This window comes from Leuciscus leuciscus (assembly GCF_965113295.1).
Source record: "Leuciscus leuciscus genome assembly, chromosome: 3".
Classification (NCBI taxonomy): Eukaryota; Metazoa; Chordata; class Actinopteri; order Cypriniformes; family Leuciscidae; genus Leuciscus; species Leuciscus leuciscus.
In genome coordinates this window covers 56029045-56051243 of record NC_138727.1, presented here as the reverse complement: position 1 = coordinate 56051243, position 22199 = coordinate 56029045, and positions in this window count along the sequence as shown.

Below are 22199 nucleotides of genomic sequence, written 5' to 3'. Positions count from 1 at the left end.
CTTGATGCGAGCAGAGAGAGGTAGCCAGTGCAGTGAGATGAACAAAGGAGTGACGTGGGCCCTCTTGGGCTCGTTGAAGACAAGACGAGCTGCAGCGTTCTGAATCATTTGTAGAGGTTTAGTTGCACATGATACAAACAACTATTGCGAAATAACGATTTACAAAACAACGATGGCGAAAGCGTGCACGGATTATGAATTTGTTCACTGTTACCTTGTAGCCTACATAGTTTTTTTTTTTTTTCTGTATAGTTCTATTTTGTTAAAATCTTCTAACTCAAGGGTCGGCAAGTAACTTTGGCCGCGGGCCAATAATTTTTTTAGCCAATAGATGGCGGGCCAGCTACACGGAGTAGGCCTATGGATACAAATTAAATACTTTTATATAGGCCTATAATCGCGGAATATGATGTGTCCGTCACCGTCCGTGGATCATTCGTTCAATCGTTTTTTCAAATTAAAACCAAAAATAAAAAGATGAAAAACGACTTGTTTTTCCATTATTTATTTCCTGAACTAAAATGAAAAAACGAATAACAATGGGTTTTCTGATTTTCTGATTGTGCTCAGATCAAAAATAGAAAAAATTACCTACTGGATTAGACAAATTTTAATTTTGATTTTTAATTTAACACCTTAGGCATATATCAAGGAAATCATTTTAAACAGATCAAGTACTATTGTGGTAACAGATTACAACCATTTTAATAAAGGTGTGAATAGCAATCATACTCATTCGCTTACAGTCCGACTTTTGAACTTTATTCCTTTTTTTTTTTTTTTGTATTATTATTTATTCGGGACACACACATACACACCTAAGGTTTAAGGAGTTCTGCGCGGGACTGTTTTTTTGTCTGTTTTTTTTGTCCCACAAGGTTCTTTTCAGCAACCGCTTAAAATACACTCGGTGTTCACCCGCTTTATTTCCCGACCTGACGGTTCCGCAAAATTTTGATCTCGTTTCCATAATCTCACATTCAAATGTCTCTAACGGCAAGAATGAGATTAAGTAGCCTATAATAAATGCTATACAAAAATTGTGTTAGTGTCAATATATAAATATTAGGCTATTTTAACATTGTACTGTCAGCAGAGAAAAAAAATGCCACAGAAAAAAATTATGAAATATAAATAGACTAACATAAATTAAAAAGGACAAAGCCTATCACTCAAATTTCTAAGCAACATAAACGAAAATCATATTGCCCTACTGACAAATGAAGTAGGCTATTTTCTGCCGAACTATTTCAAACATCCTTGCAAAAAAAGAATGTTGTTGACCGATGGTTTCAGTACCAAACAGCTCCTCAGAGCTAGGTGTACAGGCGGTCAGAATTAAGTGTGGATACGCTGTCAAAAGATGTCGGGAGTGGGCTATTGTCAGTCAGACCGCCCGCTCCGTCCAAAGTAGCCTACACCAGAGTTCTGACCGCTACAGTCTTTTGACGCGCGAATGGACACAAAGTGGTCAAGCGTATAACTAGACGCGGCAGGCGCGAATTTGACGCGCTATTCGCGTCCGGTGTGAACGCACAGTTATACTTTAAAATGTAATCCCGCGCCGCATGATTCCCTATGGGTGTTTCACGTATATATGCGGCGGTGAAATTGCCGCGCGACTACGGCTTTTCTCAAGTAGTGGAAGAGTTTTGTGCAGCATTTAGGACTTCCAAAATAATCCGGCGGGCCAGAAAATATTGCTGGCGGGCCAGTTTTGGCCCGCGGGCCGCCAGTTGTCGTTCCCTGTTCTAACTGATTGTTACCCACATAGCAACATTGTGTCGGCCCAGATTCGGCCCACATCTGGCACACGTGGAAAGATGATCTGGCCCACATGCAGTGTGGAATTACGGCACTTGGGTACAATGCCACATAGCAATGCCACATGTCAGCCGAGAGCAAAGAAATAAACCACAACTGGACCTTATCTGAGCCACAAAATCTGTGTATATTAAATATGGAGTCATCTCAGCCTTAATAAGCCTGTTAACAAGCAGAATCACTGAAAGAAAGAAGAGAACAGAAAAAGAGATGAGCAGAAACACGAGAACTACAACTGACTTCAGACACAGCCTAAGATGAAATCAACTGAAGAGAAAAGAAGACATTAAATCTGTGAAGATCTCAGCAGAGGAGGATTAAACAACTCCACAAACAGCATTACCAGCTTCACTTATTACTAACCAGACTGACTTTATTTCTGTCAGACGTCTACAGAAGTTTTATTGAGAATTAACAGAGGTTTAACTCTAATTCATTTGAAGTCACCATAACAGTGATTAGTGTTTCCATTAGTTGGGCTCTTAACTCTAATCATATCTTTTATCTTCTTTGGCCGCTGAGACAGTGTGTGTGTCAAACACATTTGCGGCAGCAAAGAAAGCTAAAGTGAAATGAGATCAGGTGATGATGGTTACCTGTTGATGGTTTTATAATCATCCTGAAATAGACTGAATCACTGATGTAGTTAGAATCTAATTATTGTGTTGTACCATTAATATCTTCACATCACAAACCCTGTGTTACTGCAGTTGGAAGTCCAGCAATATTATAACAATCAGTTAGAAGATTTTAACACAATAGAACTATACAAAAAAAAAAAAAAAACTACGTACAAGGTAACAGTGAACAAATTCATAATCCGTGCACGCTTTCGCAATCGTTGTTTTGTAAATCGTTATTTTGCAATCATTGTTTTGTAAATCGTTATTTCGCAATATTTGTTTGTAATATTTAGTTCCTGTTCAAATTGTGAAATAGTGTTTGAATAGGTGAAGTTACACAACAATATGCCAATTGATTACATAATATTTGGATGTAATGTTCAGTTCCAGTAAAAATATGTGCCAGTTAATGAAGTAGGCTGTGTAATATTCAGTACCAGTAAACTCCACCCTCTGGAAAAATAACTGAATATTACACAACATCACCTGTTCAGTTTTGCAAACTGTACTCACAGATTCGTGGCCTATACCTTATTTTAGAAATCTGTTTTTCTGTATATTGATTTGGTGTGTATTGTTAAAAAAGCCTTTCAGGTTTTGGAGGGAAAACTCCAGTTAGCTGATAGAGTGGTGATCCAGTAGCCAGATGCTAATCCACAGGTTCAAGTCTTCTTTCTTTCATTAAAATGTATTTTCTAGTAAAAATTTCTAGTGAATCAAAGTTGTTCCTCTGTTGCTTCTTCTTGTTTGTTGTCATTATCTCACTCTATGTCTCACACTTTTTGGCTCAATCTTTTATCATTTTTCTGGAGTTCATTTTTAGAGTGGCAGATCTCTCTCTCTCTCTCTCCCTTTCTCTCTATATCAGAAATATCAGAATATTTCTTTAGGTTTCATCATAGCATGCCACAGTTTTAGTATTTGCGTGTGATGCTGTATCGGTGAACCATCCGATTTCTTAAACCCTCGACCTTTCCATACTCATCCAAACAAATGACATACATTATGTGCGTAAGCAGAATCAGTATCGTCACTCGCTTTCCTTCTGCTAACAAACACGCTTCTGTTAACCCCACAAGTTCAGCAAGTTGTGCGGATGCAGGCTGTGGTATCACTCCAGCCTTTTCAACAACAAATCCAGTTCCTTGGGCTTTTACTATTAGAATTGTGTACATCCTACATAGGTATCGTTTGCAGTGGAGAGAGAGAGAGAGAGAGAGAGAGAGAGAGACAGACAGAATTGAATTTGAAAAAGAACTTTATTTCACAATCATCTTAATACACACAAATTAACAAGCTAACCACAGAAACCAAAATTAAGGGAAAAAAATTAATTCATCTTCAAAAATTGTACAAAAAAACCTCCCTTACAACACCAAATCTTCTCAAAAGTAAACGTATCATTCATAGTTTTATAAAACGTATAATCAATCAGTACTCTTGATTTCACCAATGTTAAAAAAGTCTCAATGATGTTTTGACCAGGTTTCTGTTCAATTTTATCCCTTCTACTAATATATATTGCCATTTTTGCTTGACCAATAATGAAATTCAGTAACTGACAAATATATTTATTTTTTTGACTATACTTAAAACCCAAAATAAATACAGTTTCAGCAAACGATTCATTAAAACCACAAAAACATTTTTCTAAAAAAATCAAACAACGATTTCAATCTAGCACATTGTACAAATGCATGAAAAATTGTTTCTCTTTGCAAACAAAAGGGACAATCATCATTAACTTCCACATTTAAAATAGAAACATATCCATTCTGGTTTTACATTTTCCTTTAAACCAAAAGAATTCCTCCACGGTGTATCCGCTTTTCTTGCCAGATGATTCTTATTAAAACCCATTACACAAGCTCCATACAATATCTTTCCTTTAGTAGATAATACATCCAACCACTGCGAGTCCCAAGTTTTAAATGGAAAACCCTTAAAACCATCCAATTTTGGTGAAAGCATCAAACAAGGGAAAAAATCTTTTTCATCATAGTTACTTTAGCAAAATATTCTTTTACCATTAGACTCTCCTCTGTTGTGAGGGTAGACTTTAACTTAGCTAAAAAAAGAGCAACTAGTCGAATAGATCTAGTGCCTAAAAATTAAGCTACTTTTACAGCATTGTCCAATTTCTCTCCAGCAATGTCCAACAATTGTCTAAAAATAAACACTTTTGATTCTTGCAACTTAAAACCACAATTAAAAAACCTGTTACTTTCATTTACATCCAACCGGGCCCCAAGAATTAAAGGTTCCTCAAGAAGCCAGTAAAGTGAATAAGGATTTTCGGATTTCTGGATGTGAAACAAACTCCAAACTTTAAAAAGACTCTTATAGAAAGGTGGAAAAACAGACAAGTCCATTTTTAAAGGGTTTAGTAGGAACAGATGTTTGTCTAGTCCGAAACCTCCAAAATTTTGCAAAACAATATGGGCCATTGCCCTCCAGCTGACATCCGATGCACCATCTAAAAGTCTCTGCAGAAACTGCAAACGATAAGCGGCAGTTCTGCTCTCTAAATGGATCAGTCCTTGTCCTCCTTCTTCTTTCGGCAAATAAAGAACACTCTGTCGAATCCAGTGCAATTTGTCCCCAAAAAAGTCTACAAGAATCGCTTGTATTTTCATCAGTAGTTGAGGAGGAGGATCAATACACGCCAGCTTATGCCACAGTGAAGACGCGACCAGGTTGTTGATGACAAGAATGCGTCCTCTATATGACATTTTAGGGAGCAGCCACTTCCATTTCTCCAAACGTCCTTTAATTTTTTCAACAACTCCTTCCCAATTCTTTTGTTGATTCGTGTCATCACCTAAAAAAAACTCCCAAATATTTTAAACCACCTTTACCCCAGACCAAACCTTCAGGCAGTTTTGGTTTTCCATTTTTCCATCTACCAACTAAAAGTGTTTCACATTTCTTCCAATTCACCTTTGCTGAAGATAAAAGAGTAAAATCATTCATTATTAAATTAAATAAACTTTGCACATCTTTTTGTCCACTTACAAACACCATTACATCGTCAGCATAAGCAGATAAACATATATTTTTTGTACAATTAGGCAAATGTAATCCATAAATATTTTCCCTTATTTTTTGTAATGAAGGCTCAATGGCCAAGGCGTACAACATTCCAGATAGAGAGCACCCTTGTCTTACACCTCTTTTAACCTGAAATGGAGCACATAAACCGCCATTAATCTTCAATACACTTTCAACCTCACTATAGAGTACCTGGACCATCATAATAAACTCTTTTTTTAAAACCGAACGCTGCTAAAGTTTTCCACAAATAGGGGTGCTCAACCCTATCAAAAGCTTTCTCCTGGTCCAGTGAAATCAATCCAAAATCCAAATCCAGCAATTTTGACACTTCTAAAGCATCCCGAACTAAAGAGATGTTGTCAATAATGGATCTGCGAGGAATACAGTAGGACTGGTCAGGATGTATTACTTGCCTTATTTCTTCAGCCAATCTATTTGCCAATACCTTCGAGAGCAGTTTGTAATCACAACAAAGAAGTGATACAGGGCGCCAATTCTTTATGTCTGTCAAATCTCCTTTCTTTGGTATAAGCGTTATCACTGCCCTCCTGCAGCTCAACGGCAACATACCTTTTGACAGACTCTCACTCAGAACGTGTAACAAGTCCACTCCCAACTCTGCCCAGAAGGACTTATAAAAGTCAATTGGGAGGCCATCAATCCCAGGAGCTTTCCCGGATTCCATGTCGTGAAGGGCCTTATATACCTCTCCCAGACTTAGCCCGCCTGAAAGAGCCACATTACCTTCTTCTGACATCTTTGGTAGGGAGTTCAAGAAAGTACTGTCCTCATCACCCTCCGTTACATACTCACTTCTATACAGATTTTTGTAAAAAACAACTGCTCTCTTTCGAATGTCACTGGGGTTCAGCAAAACTTGACCATCTTCCGACCGCAAGGCTTTAAACAACCTCTTCTGTCCATTTTTTTTCTCTAAACAGAAAAAAAATGTTGACGGTGCATCCATATGATTTATATTTTGAAATCTTGATCTGACCAATGCGCCCTGTGTTCTGTATTCTAGCAGATCCGCTAACTGAGCTTTCTTTTTGAAAAATAGTTCAAAATGATTACTTGCCCCAGTTGATTCAGCAATTTTTTGACACTCACTTAATTCATTCTCCAAAATTTCCAAAGATTTTTTAAACTCTATAGTGACGTTGCGAGTGTATTGTTGACAAAACTGTCTAATTTTAACTTTACCAATATCCCACCACTGCTGTATTGATCTAAAATTAGTCTTTGATTTTCTATACTCCTGCCAAAAATACTTAAGAGTCTCTAAAAAAAACTATCACTCAATAATGAAATATTGAAATGCCAATAGGCGCTGCTAGGTTTAATGGAATTTAAAATAAAGTTACATTGTACCATACTATGATCAGAAAACCCTATTGGGATTATAGAGCAACTTTTGAAAATATTAAGCTGATGTGTAAAACCATACAATCTATCTAATCTGGCAAGGGATGCCATGTTTTCCCTCATATGGACCCATGTATATTGTCTCACGTTTCTATTTTATTGTCTCCAAATATCACATAATTCAAACTTCTTAATGAAATGAATGAGACGTTTCTGAGATGGCAAATGGGGTTCAACGTGGTTCCTATCCTTCATGTTTTCTGTACAATTAAAATCTCCCCCCAAAAACAAATATTCCTCTTCCGAGCAATTTTGTAAAGTAGTACACACTAAATCTAAGAAAAACAATCTTTCCACAGGAACTGTTGGAGCATAAATACAGATAAAAACCAAAACATAGCTTTCATAGACGGCTCTGATTTTTAGTAGTCTTCCTTTCACAACTTCATCAACAACGTAAGAAATTGGACTAAAACCCTTAGAAAATAATACTGCAACTCCTGCACTTATTGAAGTGTTATGGCTTAAATTAGTTAACCCCTCAAATTATCTTTCCCAATCTGTTGCATTCCCCCTGTCACTACTGTATGTGTTTCTTGTAGCAATAAAATATCAAGATTCTTCTGTTTCATTAATTCAGTTAACATTCCTCTTTTCTTAATATCTCTAGCAACATTCAGGGTTGCTAGACGAACTTCACTCATGACAAAGAGGAGAGAAAACAACCCCAGAAAATCCACACTCATTAATGTGGAAAATGAGCTTAACTTATTAAACATCATTCTTAAGTTTCTCTACAAAGAAGGTGCTACTAGTGGAAATGATGTAACACAGGTTGTACAGAAAAGGAGTGGAATTGATTGTGTGGAATTGGAAATGGAGACAGGAATAGAAATGTTCAAAACACCTCAAAAAAGAAAAATGAGTGATAAGTCTCAAAGTAAAAAAGCTGTGAAGAAAGCTGACTTGTGTGGTAGCGATGATAATGAAACCGAGAGTGAAGGTGAATCCTCAGATTCCAGTGTGGCGTTGTCTTTGAGTGACTTCTCTGTTCGTAGCTATGATGCTGAAGAGATAAAATTATTCCTTAAGTCAACGAAGAACAGGAGAGGGGTGTGTGTACAAGATTATTTCCCTAATGTAACACAGTTTGCTGAGAAAACGAGGAATTTAATGGCTGAAGGATGCTTCACAAATAAAGAAGTTTATCGTTTAAAAAAAATTGTGAGGAATGTAACTCTGAACTCAGTGAAACTACACCAGCATCTCTACTCGTGCTTGGATTGGAAACCATGTCCCCTTTCTCAGTGTAACGTAAACGCATTAGCTCAAATGATATACAGGGAATTTATATAATTAATCAGGAATATGATTAATATATATTGCATATTACAGTTACATTAAAGTTATGAAAAATAGATAAATTGAATATATCAATATACAATTTTTTCAGATCAATTATCCTGATATCCTTTACTGGAAATTAATGTAATTATCGAACAGTTGTTTGTCCAGCAAAGACCGTAAGATTAACTTATCAACTTCTCATAAAAGGTATCACTTCTTAACTTCTCATAAAAGGTATCACTTCTTATAAGTCCAGGAAACGTAGCTTCTGTCCATGGAAACCATTCTCCTGTCCTTACAAAATGTAGGTTACTTAAACCATAATCAAATTGTAAAGCTTGTAGCTAGGATCAAAAACATTTCAGGGACCCGTAATGTGAGAAATATAGACAGAATCAATCTAGGATATAATGGATTTTTAATCATTGAACTAACATGCTACAGTTATACACGGAATATATGTATATACAGAAACATCAAGACAAAACTAGACAAAACACATTACAAGAAGATGAATAACGCATTACGATAGGATGAGAGAGTGAGGATGAGCGAGGGAAAGTGAAAGCAAAATGAACGATCAGAGAGAGATCGGAGAGAGAATGAGAGAGTGTGAGAGAAGGGAGGAAAAAGAGATCCTCTGGAATGATCTCTTTAAGTTATGGCAAAATCACAAACAAAGTGGACCTTGAGAGCCAACAAGGAAATCAGATCACATTAAAAGTTCAGTAAACTTATCTTGCAAAATGGTTCTCTTGTGTTGGTTGAGGAAAGCAGAGTCGTGTGTCCTTAAGAGCAGTGTGCGTGTGTTCCCTCTCCGAGGTCGCGGGAGATTCAAAGAGTCTCTTTCTTTGAGGTGAAGTTGCCCGGAATGATTCAGGCTAAGTTCATTCAGCTTGTGAATGAACGGAGGCGAATAGGAAACAAACGAAACTATAGAAAACATACAAAGAAATAAAAGGGAAGAGAAGCAGGCCGAAGCCGGTCCGGACTTGGGTTTCCAGAGTTTTCTGAAGGAGGGAGAAGAGAGAGAGAAGGGAGAGACTGAAGGTTTGGACTTTTATCAGTGTCCCGTGTACAGTGTCCCGCGTCCCCCCCCTTTTCGTGGAGGACGAATCATCTTAGAGCATTCCGAGCGGGAAGATTCTCTTTGTGTGTTAATGCAGCCCGACCCTCGTGTGGAAACACGAGGGAGCAAAATATGATATTATGCTCGGGGAATTAAAACGCATGGAACCACAACGTTTATCACAGTCTCTTATCAAAAATCTCCTTCGTCGTACAAAGGGGATTAAAACAAGACCAAGAACGAATAGTGACAGAGATAGAAACATAGCAATACATTCTTAGGTTGAACAAAGGTACTTTAGGATTATACTACAGTGATTCAAAAACACAACTACTCTAGTATCACACTGGGGAACATGCAAATCACCTGGAACACTCTTTGTACATTTTTAATAGTTAGTAAAATGAAATTTTACTAGTGGAGGTCCATATATGGCAATGTGTGTGTGTATATCTGTGAGGTCGGCATCTGTTGCATCTCGTGGTGCATACCACGTGAGGGGTTGGGGGTTTTAATCTGAAGATGGCACTCTCAGAGACTAAAGTAGTTAAAATCCACTTAGCCTGAGGGGTTCTAAAACTTGATGAGGGAAGCAGTTAGTTGAATGGAACCAGCCTTTGTAATTTGCCTTCGGTACACAAAGAACAAACGTTCGAAACGTTGTTCTTGGTTAGATTGGGAACAACAGGGGCCTGTTCGTTGATTTCATCAAGTCGTCGTAAAACATTAACCAGCGGCCTGCTTGTAGACACTTGTAGTCATTGTGGCCGAAAGCCAGTCAGTTAGGGCTTTCTGAATATGAACGTGTAGTGTTCATATTTAGTCAGTATGAGAAGAACAATCAGGATTCGCTAATTCAGAACATCTGGCCGGATGCCAAGTCAGTGTCGCTACATCAGTGACTTTCTTTTCTGGGAAAATTTTCAAAATCATCAGCTCTAAAACTAAGTGAAAGATGCAATTCTTCATCGTCCTTAGTTATCATGTATGCAAATCTCCTGAAAGACACAATATGTTTCAGAAGGGGAGAACCCGTGCTAATCGGGATTTTTTTAATTGGAGATACCAATTTTTCATAGCGTGATAAAGCTTCTGTTATTAGCACGTCACTGAGAAAGGCGGGGGACGTTAGATATGGTAACCCTCTTAGAAGGTAGTGAGAGGGGAAGAACAGGAACAAATTCGCCACCAATCACAATTCCACACTCAACTACTTCATTCACTTTTTCAACATTACTAAGAAAAATAACAGCAGCGTTATTCATCCTCGATGCGGATAAAATACATCCATGTCCTACAACTTGGCCAATCGCTAAGCAATTCTCTTCTACACTCGCCGCCAACGCCACTTTCACCGCATTGCGCCGCGTGAGTGTAGACAAACCCTGTGTGCTTTCCCCGGTAAAGACCGGTAGCACAACTACCACAAACTAAACACAAAACAAACAAAAACAAAAAGTTGGAAAAGACAAAGATATTAGACACAGAAATCAACTTCACTCACCGCAATCGCAATACACCACTCACGCACTCAACACCCACACCGGAAGAGAGAGAGAGAGAGAGAGAGAGAGAGAGAGAGAAGGAGAAAGAGAGAGAGAGAGAGAGAGAGAGAGAGAGAGAGAGAGAGAGAGAGAGAGAGAGAGAAGAAAGAGAGAGAGAGAGAGGAGAAAGAGAGAGACAGAGACCTTTAAAATCTGATTTATTTTACATTAAATTTTTCAAAACATAATAAACAATTTTTTTTATATAATCCAACACTTAAAACATTATATTCAAACACCTTAAAAAAAAGAAAAGAAGATGTATAATACTAATAATAAAAATAAACATGATAGAAAAAAAAATAATAATAAAATAAAAACAACACAACTTCTCCTTTTAAAACACTCCAAAACGTATCTGATAACCTTGCCCTTCACTGGGCTTACACAACACACCTTCGGTTCCCCACAAAAAGGTCTCAATATCATTGATCATTTCATAATAAGCAAACTCCAGCATCAAGCATCCCTTTATAAAACCGTTTAACATATGCACTGGATCTACACCACTTAAATTAAGAGTTTTGTTTTTCCTGGTTAACCAAATTGCCATCTTTGCTTTACCAAAAATAAAATTCAGTAATACAACTTTTTGTTTATTTGTAGCACTATATTTTGGGCCAAATATAAATAACCCATTAGTAAACAAAAAACCTAACCTTTGACAAACATATTTTAACAACCAAAAAAGTTCACTTAAGGCCATTGCACACTGAGTACGGGTGGTAGTGGCGCAGTGGATAAGACACATGCCTTTGGTGTGAGAGACCCGGGTTCGAATCCACTGTGAGACACCAATGTGTCCCTGAGCAAGACACTTAACCCCTAGTTGCTCCAGAGGCGTGCGACCTCTGACATATATAGCAATTGTAAGTCGCTTTGTATAAAAGCGTCAGCTAAATGAATAAATGTAAATGTAAATGTAAATGAGTCCGAAATTAGCATCCGAAATTTTCGCACGTAAAAAAAAAAATTCGACCTCACGTTATGTCAATCACGCTTGCACACTGTCTACGAAACTTTCGTCCGTAATAAAAAAATTCGGATCGGGTTCGATTTTCTGCGTTTATCGCATCCACAGCCAGTATTTTGAGAGGTTTTTTGACAATTCAAAGCCACCGTACAAGCAAACGACAAAATCCAGAGTGGCGTCTGACCATAGACAGTATATAAACGCGTCTGACAAGCAGACAAGTGTCTGTCACACGCCAGCCGTGTGTGTGTGTCCCCGTGTGTCCATACCTTAGACATACTGCCAGTATGTTCAGGATCGATTGGTTCACGGAAATTGGTGGTCTTCTTTTTAATATGTGGAGTATCGCTAGCAAAGCATCAAACTGTTCCACTGACATTCTGAGGTAAATTTTGAATCGCTCGGGATAATTTCGCAACTTCTTGATAAGGAGGTGAAACTCTCCTTCCTCTCGGCGCAATCTCAGGATTGGATGGACCCAATATTTCCTCTTTCTTTTTCTCTTTTTAAGAAGAAAGAGGGCAACAAAATCATCCTCACTGCTTGACGAATCCAATTTTAATTTGTTGCGTTTTTTTAGGTTTAATGTTTAATAAATACGCATCGGACTCAGTGTGCAAGGTTTCTGTGCGTGACGAATTTTAAGGCTGACGAACACGAAAAAACGCATACGAAAATTTCGGACTCAGTGTGCAATGGCCTTTAATCTTGAACATTCAACAAAAAGATGATTAACCCTCTGAGGTCGGAAAACGCGCCCCCCGCGTTTTGCTGGATTTTCTTCACATTGTAGTACAATAAACTTAAATTACTCCGTCATTTATGGTTATACAGAAAAAAGAAATATAAAAAAAGAATCTGTGATATTTCTACTTTTGTATGTGTCCACTTACAATCAAATCAAAACATTGTGCTTTTGTAAAATAAAGAAAATAAACAGGGTGTGCGTTCTGCCTCTCCGTCGCGGTGAACTTTTTTTTCTTGAGCACGTCTATAAACTGAAACAAAACTCAGCGAATACTTCTCACACATTTATGAGCCATATACCTTTATACACATTTAAGTGTGTACTTTTAAATGATCGGATTCAAACTGAAAACAAGTATTCTCTGTTTAAGTAATTTGTATAAAACCAACAGGATGTCCAGTATCTCAAACGCTTGCTAATTACTTTTAATTCGGCCACGCCCACTCGCGCAAAAGAGATTCACATGCAAATCTCCACATGGAACGCGAACGCCCTCCTTACCTCAAACACAAAACACCAAAACACTTCACAAGTCTCTGCTTTTCGTCGAGTTTGGAAGACGTGCTGTGAGCTTACATTGGATTTACATCAGAAGAAGAAGAACGCGATTTGAAGACAAGAAAGATGTAAGGTAAGAAATTCTTACTTATTAGTTTATGGTATTGTTGCATAAACTTCACATTGCAGTTGAACTGTTGCTAGATATATGGTGAATATTATACTATATAGACCCGTGTTTACTGTTAAATACTGTTTGTGGATATCTGCTCAAGCATAGATATGTATAACCATAATGTTTAATATTTTGGAGCGCGATGGCGTTTGAATGTATCATATTTTGGAGCGCGCTGTGGGTTTGAATATCATATTTTGGAGCGCGCTGTGGGTTTTAATGTATCATATTTTGGAGCGCGATTGCGTTTGAAAGGAAAAATGCACCAAACATTAGGCTTTATGTTTTTACTATTATCTCATTTCATATCATCATAACGAATGGAAACATTTGAAGTAACATAAGATAATCAATATATTTTTCTCTAGCATTGTTACTGAAATCTTTTGGAAGATTTATAGGCTGCTTTGTAAAATAAAATTATTTTATGCAGTACTGCACATAGCTTATGCCTACAAGGCACAACAAATATGGTGTTCTTTATATTATATATTGTTGGAAACATTTGTGTGTGTGTGTGTGTGTGTGTGTGTGTATTCTGTGAATTTTAAAAAGCAATTTTAACCAGAAAAATCTAAAATGTATTCCCAAAATCGTGCAGGCCTAGTTTCTCTTGATACCAGTATGTTCACTTTTTTCTTTTCTTTCAGGGACCAGATGCAACTGAGTCCTGCTGACTTCAACATTCACATGAGTCTCTGTACATGAACATGGTAAAGTGAAAATCAAACACCTTGGAAATGGTATGTACAATGTTTTTAGGAATGGCACAAAGGTCTCTGTCTTTGGATCATTGTTTTCAATGTGCTCTTTTGTCATTTGTTGTGTATTTTTGGATTATGTTGTGTTGTAAATAAATCCAAACAATCTAAAAGCCATTCTTTTTTAAATCTCCTCATTCTTTGTGCAAGGTTGCTCTGAATGACAGGGCCTGATCGCTCCTAATAGGGCCGTTAGGGGAGTGTCTTTGTCTTTCTCAGGTGTTGAAGGCTTACATATTCATGAGATGATCACGCCTCTTCGAATATGGCTTTGTCACACAAAACACGTCTTAGAAATTTTAAATCAATATATTGTCTTATCTGAATGAGCAGTCAGGGTGATTTTCACATAGTTTTGGAGCAAATATTCTAGGCTACGTCATACAATTTTCAAAAGTCTTGTGAAGAAATAATCAGTATGGGTTTCATGGCCTTATTTCAGTGACAATTTTTTTTTGTATTTTCACAAACCACGCATAAATGTCATTATCTCAAAACTACAAACTTTTACATACATGCTCCTGATATATTATTGTAGCAGAGTTTGTGCTGAATACAGTGTAATTAGACTTTAGCCATGAAAATGTCACTAGTAACAGAAAAAAACCACAAATGTCAGAGCATGTCAGAACACCTCCAGGCCCAGAAAACAGCTCAGACCTCAGAGGGTTAACTGTTTCAGATTCCCCACAAAAACGTCTCGGGTTACGACTGTAACCCTTGTTCCCTGAGAAAGGGAACGAGAACTGCGTCGAATGACACTTTGGGGGAACGCCTCTCAGCGTAGCGCCTCTGAAGTATGAATGAAACTAAACCAATCCTGATTGGTGTTGCGTCATGACGTAGTGTGTGACGGCATATGCGGAAGCTACAAAAGGACGCCGGCACACAACAGAGATAGCATTCTGTGATGAAGCAAGCGCTCCCAGGCAGGGGGAGGTGTGGCGAAGGGACGCAGTTCTCGTTCCCTTTCTCAGGGAACAAGGGTTACAGTCGTAACCCGAGACGTTCCCTTTCGAGGGAACTCGAACTGCGTCGAATGACACTTTTTTGGGGGAACGAGTACCCACTATGCCACAACGAGCCCTGCCTGTCCTAATGTGAAGCTGCGCACAGGCACACTTAGGACGAGAGCACGAGGGTGCCAGGTGTCGATGGAATGTCCAGGCTGTAAAATCTAATAAAAGTGTGAGGGGTGGCCCATCCTGCTGCATCGCAGACTTCTTGGATCGGGGCCCCTGAGAGGAGGGCTCTAGAGGACGCCATGCCTCTGGTAGAGTGAGCCCTCACGGCCAGAGGTGAAGGCAAATTGCGCACCTGGTAGGCCATAGATATAGCATGGACAATCTAGTTGCTAAGGGTCTGTTTAGAAGCAGGAAGCCCTTTCTTGGGCGACCCGAAACACACTCACAACTGGTCTGACTTCCGCCATGAGGAGGACCTCTGGATATATATTCTGAGAGCTCTGACAGGGCAGAGCAGGTGAAGTCTCTCCTCATCCACCATCACGTGAGGTGGAGGATGAAAAGCCTGCAGAACCGTAGGCCGTGCCACATTAGATGGCACCTTGGGCAAATAGCCCGGCCTAGGATGTAGGATGGCTTTGATGTTGCCTGGAGCAAACTCCAGGCACCTGTTAGATATAGAGAGCGCCTGGAGATCTCCTACCCTCCTCAGAGAAGTAATGGCCAACAAAAAAAAAACACCTTAAGGGAAAGGTTCTTGGCCTCAGCCGACTCCAGTGGTTTGAAGGGGGCCTCAACCAACCCTTTGAGAACCAGCGCCAGGTCCCAAGTGGGAACCCTGGTACGAGCCGCAGGTCTCATCCTCCAAGCGCCACGGAGGAAACGTACGACCAACTAGGCCTGTCGCGATAATTAAATAACCGTCTGATCGCGATTATTTGATCTAACCGCGATTGTTTCAGACAACCGCGATTATTGCGCTCTTTTATAGACCTACGGCACAAGGGGGAGTCATGAACCAAAATAAATAGACAAGCAGTCAAGCACTAATTACGTTTTCTAGCAATATATTCAAAGTCATCTGAAGCCATTCCATAGCTTAATGTGAGGGACAGTAGTATATTTACATTGTTAAATTAAAGTTCACAAACTCGTCTGCAGCTGTCAATCATTCCGTTCAGCATTCAAACTCTGCAGCTGTCAATCATTCCGTTCAGCATTCAAACAGCGCGCGTCGTCCGGTTACGACAGGATACACGGTAAAACTTTCTCCAATGTGACATTGACGTTATAATGCTTGATCTGTAGATAAAGGGCTGTGGATTTGCATAAAATGACTTTATTTTGCTGGAGTTTTTTGCTGTTTCTAAATGACTCGCTCGCTACCGTGTGCCTACACAGCACAAGGACTATGAATTGGCATCAGACGCACAATAACTGGAGTTTAAAACTGTGAAGAAACAAATGATCAATAAACTGTTGGACTGATATACACTAGGATTTGTGCCCTCGACATTTCTTCGCTTTGTGCCGTGAACTTTTAAATGCGCACTTGTGCATCGCTGCGACTCCATGTTGCATTAAGCACATCATTCTGCACCCGCGATGCGCATACGCGCTTTGTTCCGCTCTGTTTTGAAGCGTTTCATATTATCATGGTTTGTGCACATTTGTTTTTATTAACATGTTTAGATTTTATTAAATTACTGTGCAGATGTTTTCAAAAATTACTTTTTGCTGCTGATTTATACACTCACTAAGTTTAATAAACAAATTGTCATGGCTATTGAATATAGCCTATTTATTTAATATTTAAAGGTGTTAACTGTAAACTTACACTGCAAAATGATAACTTACAAAGGATTAAATTCATCACAATTATTTAATGAATGAAGCACAAAGCCCTAAAACAGACAATTAATCAGCATAATTGCCAAAGCCCTAACACAGACAATTAATCGTCAAAGCCCTAAAACTGACAATTAATCGGCATAACCGCAATTATTTTTTAGACAATTAATCGTCAGCCAAATTTCATAATCGTGACAGGCCTACGACCAACAGCTGTCTCCCAAGAGGCCCATCACTCAGAGGAGCGTGGAAAGCCGAAATGGCAGCCACGTACACCTTGAGAGTGGACGGGGTAAGACCAGCCGAGAAGCGATCTTGGAGGAACTCCAGCACTGAAGCCACTGGGCAGTTAACTGGGTCCACCTCACGCTCTCTGCACCATACGGTGAAAACATTCCATTTTAGGCTGTACAATTTCCTCGTGGAGGGAGCTCTAGAGCTGAGTATGGTCTCCACTACTCCTGCTGACAGGCCGGCCTCTCGGTACTGTGCCCCCTCCGGAGCCAGACCCACAGTTTCCATAGGTCGGGCCGAGGGTGAAATATTGAGCCCTCTGCCTGAGTCAGCAGGTCCCTCCTGATGGGAAGCTCCCATGGAGGGCCGTCCAGGAGTGATATTATGTCTGAGAACCATATTCGGGCCGGCCACAACGGGGCTACCAATAATAGACTGATCCCGTCGCAACGAACCCTCTCTAGAACTCCCGGGAGCAGAGCGATCGGGGGAAATGCATACAGACGCAGCCTCGGCCACGTCTGTACCATGGCATCCAACCCCAGCGGAGCTGGATGCGTGAGGGAGAACCACAGTGGACAGTGAGTCGTCTCTCGAGACGCGAATAGATCCACTTCCACTGGGCCGAACCTCTGACATATTGACTCCACCACCTCGGGATGGAGTCTCCATTCCCCGGGCCTCAGCCCCTGCCTCGACAGGATGTCTGCTCCCTGATTCTGATTCCCTGGGATGTATGTTGCTTTGACAACAATTTCCCTTGGAACAACGGAAGGATCTGATGCGCCAGTCTGCATAGAGGGCGAGACCTCAGACCCCCTTGATGGTTTATATAGGCCACCACCGACATATTGTCCATCCTCACAAGGACGTGATGACCCTTGAGGTCCGGCTGGAAGCTCCTCAGAGCTCGGAACACCGCCAACATTTCCAGGCAGTTTATATGCCAGGAGGAATGATGGTCCTGCCATAAACCTCTCATAGAGCGGCCGTCCATGACCGCGCCCCAGCCCGTGAGGGAGGCGTCTGTCGAAACGGCTTTGCGGTGATATGACGCTCCCAGCACGGGACCTTGGGACAGAAACCAAGCTTTCTTCCACAAAGATAGGGAACGAAGGCATCTGTGCGTAACCTTGATCATGCGAAATGGGTTTCCCCTCGGGGAGAACCCCTTGGTTTTCAACCACCACTGCAGGGGTCTCATGTGCAGGAGACCGAATGGAATGATGTTGGATGCTGCTGCCATGAGACCTAACACTCTCTGAAAATGTTTAACAGTGATGGCCTGGCCTAGCTTTATCCTGGTCACCGTGGCCAGGATGGATTCGATCCGTGCAGGAGACAATTGTGCCCGCAGCGTGACCGAATCCCACACCACTCCCAGGAACGTGGTTCTCTGGGCTGGTGCCAACACGCTCTTTTTCGTGTTGAGTCTCAACCCCAGGCTCTGGATGTGGGCAAGGACGACATCTCGATGCCGAACTGCCAGCTCTTGTGACTGGGCCAGGACAAAAAAACTGACAAAACCGAAAAAAGACCCACGCTGGTAAAAGAGACGACTGTGCAATCGAAAAATAAAAAACAAAAAGTACAAAACGAAAAACAAATCGAGGAGACTCAGGATAAAAGCCTAAACAACAGTGGACATACTCATTCCCTTGAGAACATAGGCCTACAGCTTTCAGAAGGACAGGTTGAGTCAGATAAGGAGTCAATGTCAAGATCAGAGGTGAGTGACTTTTCTTTTCCTAAAGTGCTTGGTGTTTCAGAAGGAGCTGGTCAGAGTATTATATGTGACAAGGATATGGAAATTGAAAAGGCTAGTGGAAGTGGTTTACAGTTTGTTGAGAATGATGTGTGTGTAGATGAATCAAGATGCGATAGTGACAGCTGTTCAGAAGTTTCTGAGTTTGAGTTGAGTCAATCATCTGGGGATTTGTATACTGTGGAAGAAGTTAATGACTTTCTGGATCAAACAAAAGGACAGAAAGTAGATGTCCTGAAGTTTTTTCCTGATGCTGCTAAATTCTTGAGGTCAGTTATAAGTGTTCAGAAGAGTGTAGGTAGTAACTTCTAAATCCAGAGAAATTAATATTTTAATTCGAAGACACGGACCGTGTCTTTATTTCCGTTTTGTCGCCGTCAATGCCGTCATATCCGTGTTGTCTCTGGTTTCTGCTCGTGCTGCCATGGCAACCAGAGCTATTAACCAGAGCCCTCTCATAGTAACCAAACTGACGCGGACAACTGTGTAGTTCGCAATGTCTATTTGCACGCTGTTGTTGTTTCGTTCAAACATTATGGACCATGGCAAGCAGACTTTGGATAAAAAAAGGAGAACTAAACCGAGAATCAATATCAGCGCGGTGTTTTCGAGATGTCGAGAGCTCCCATGGACACTATATAAACGAGAGCTCCACGTCCGAGACTTCGACAACTCCTACATGTACTTTATTAAACAGGTGAGCACATTTACATAAAACTAATCAAGGTTATATAGTTCAACAATGATAAAATGTTAGAATATGATCTGTATGTTATTCTAATGTTGATCTAGCTAGCTTACTGCTAGTCTCATACAGACAAACTAATGTTAACACATACATTTCAACACATTCAAATGCAGTTTAGAGTGATAGTGTAATGTTAGACCAAGTGAAACAGCGCTGCGTTACCTCACAAGTTTAATTTGTCTAATAAACTGACCTGTGAGTAGTAATTCTGCGTGTAGTTCGGTAGAATGGAATGTCCATATTCCTTTTATATCCACGGGACTCGCATCGCGTTTGGAGCTGATAGCTGTCTCTTAGCAATCCCGAACTGCTTCATATCACAGTCATGATAAAAGCATTGATGTATTCAGTAATCCATATACATTATTAGATCGTTCGGCTTGACGTTGACGACAAAATCCATAATTCATAGCAAATGTTGCGTCATCAATCTACGCCTTTGTTATTGTAAATAGGTTAGCGACCCCTAGTGGAGAAAAAATCCCATATTGTGCCTTTAAAGAATCGCATGTAACCTTTTTACAAGAAACTCATAGTGATGAGAGTAATGAGGCAGACTAGGGTTTGTGTTGGGAGGGCAGTTACTCTTTAAGCCATGGAACAAATTTAAGTGCTGGGGTAGCCATACTTTTTTCACCTTACCTCAATGTTGATATCTTGTCAAGCATAGAATTAGAAAAAGGTTGCCTTCTTGTTGTAAAAACAAAAATCGATGAATACAATTTTATATTTGTTAATATTTATGCTCCAAACAGAAGTGCAGATAGAATAATACTATTTAAAAGACTGAGTGGATATTTGAGAAATGTGAATGCTGATGATTTCCTAATAGTAGGAGGTGACTGGAATAGTACAGTTGATTTTACATTGGATAGGAATAATACTGAACCAGACTTTGAATCGCCTGCTTTGTTAAAAAATTTTTATCTATCAAAACAATTGGTTGGCTGTGTGGAGAGAGAGGAATTTAAAAGTAAAAATATATACTTGGGTAAAAATTTCACAAGGGAGAATAAGTGCAGCTAGATTAGACAGATTCTATGTTTGTAAGAGAACCAATAACAGGATTGTGGGTGCGATCATTGTACCATGTAGTTTTTCAGACCATCATTTTGTTTCTTGTAAATTTACTTTGTCACAGACTCAGTGCAAAAGTCCTTACTGGAAATTGAATGTACGTTTGTTACAGGAGAAATACTTATTGAGAGATTTAAATGTTTTTGGGGTTTTTGGGTTTCTCAGAAAGGTGAATATGAAAACTTAATTCAGTGGTGGGAATTGGGAAAAACACAAATTAGAATTTTTAGTCAACAGTTTTCTTCTTTCTCTACAACACAGATTAAGAGAAAAATCAACGAATTAGAAAAGGAAATAATACAGATAATGTCACGAGGTGACAAAACATATGGAACTTATTTCCGCTGAAGTGGTGTTTCCGGGGGGACAATTATGAGTGAAACTCCGTCCCCAGGCCTGTGTGTGCGTCTGTTGTCATGGCGACCCTAACAGATTGGCAGCAGGTGTGGGGAATTTATTCGGAGAGTTTGGAAGAAGCCAGTCAGCATTTGAGAGGATAAAAAGCAGGAGAGAGAGAAGGTTGGGTGGTCTTTCTCCCCCGTGGGAAGTCGTTTTATTGGGCGGTTGCAGTTATTGGAGTATTGGTGAATGAAGAGGAGAGTGTTGGCTTGATGAGGGACTTGAGGACAACAGAGGGAGAGTGAAATACCCCGTTTGCATTGGAGAAGAGCTAAGTAACTGAGAACTGAGTCTCGTAATTGCATGTATTTGACACTGAATTGGATGTGGCTTGGAGTGTTTGGATCACAATCATAAATATCACTGAGTGGATTGTATTGATTCATTACCGATCTCTTATCTCTCCCTCCATTAAAAATGGTGATGTGAACTCTGCCTGTATATGTGAAGAAAAACATCCCAAAATCTCCTCAGCAGTATTGATGATCGCGGCCCCCTCGCACAGAGACCCAAGGGTGAGTGTTGGCTCTAAATTGCACTTTGTGAAGTGAGTTTGCAGTGCCTAGGATTGACGTTTCTCCCATATTATATGCTTGAAGTGGAATTGCCGTGTGTGTGGAAGATACATTCCCCTTTTACAACCTCTTCTAAAGAAACACAATTTAGACCCCTCTGTCTTGTCTAATTACAGGCCAGTTTCCAAGCTGCCTTTTTTGTCTAAAATATTAGAAAAAGTGGTTTATAAGCAACTTTTACTGCACCTTAAATCAAATAATATATTTGAAAAATTTCAATCAGGTTTTAAATCAGGTCACAGTACGGAAACCGCACTTTTAAAAGTATTTAACGATCTCCTCTTAATTTCTGATTCTGGTAGCTCTGCTGTGTTGGTGCTTTTAGATTTGACTGCTGCGTTCGATACGGTCGATCATAAGATTTTACTGTCAAGACTTGAGTCCTGTGCAGGTATCAAAGGCACAGCTCTGAACTGGTTTGAGTCTTATTTGACTGACAGATCTTTTTCTGTAAATTTCGGACCTTTTTATTCTAAGAAAACTCTAATTAATAGCGGGGTGCCCCAAGGTTCTATCTTGGGCCCAGTCCTGTTTTCATTGTATATGTTGCCCTTGGGATCAATCTTCAGGAAATACAAAATTTCGTTTCACTGCTTTGCTGATG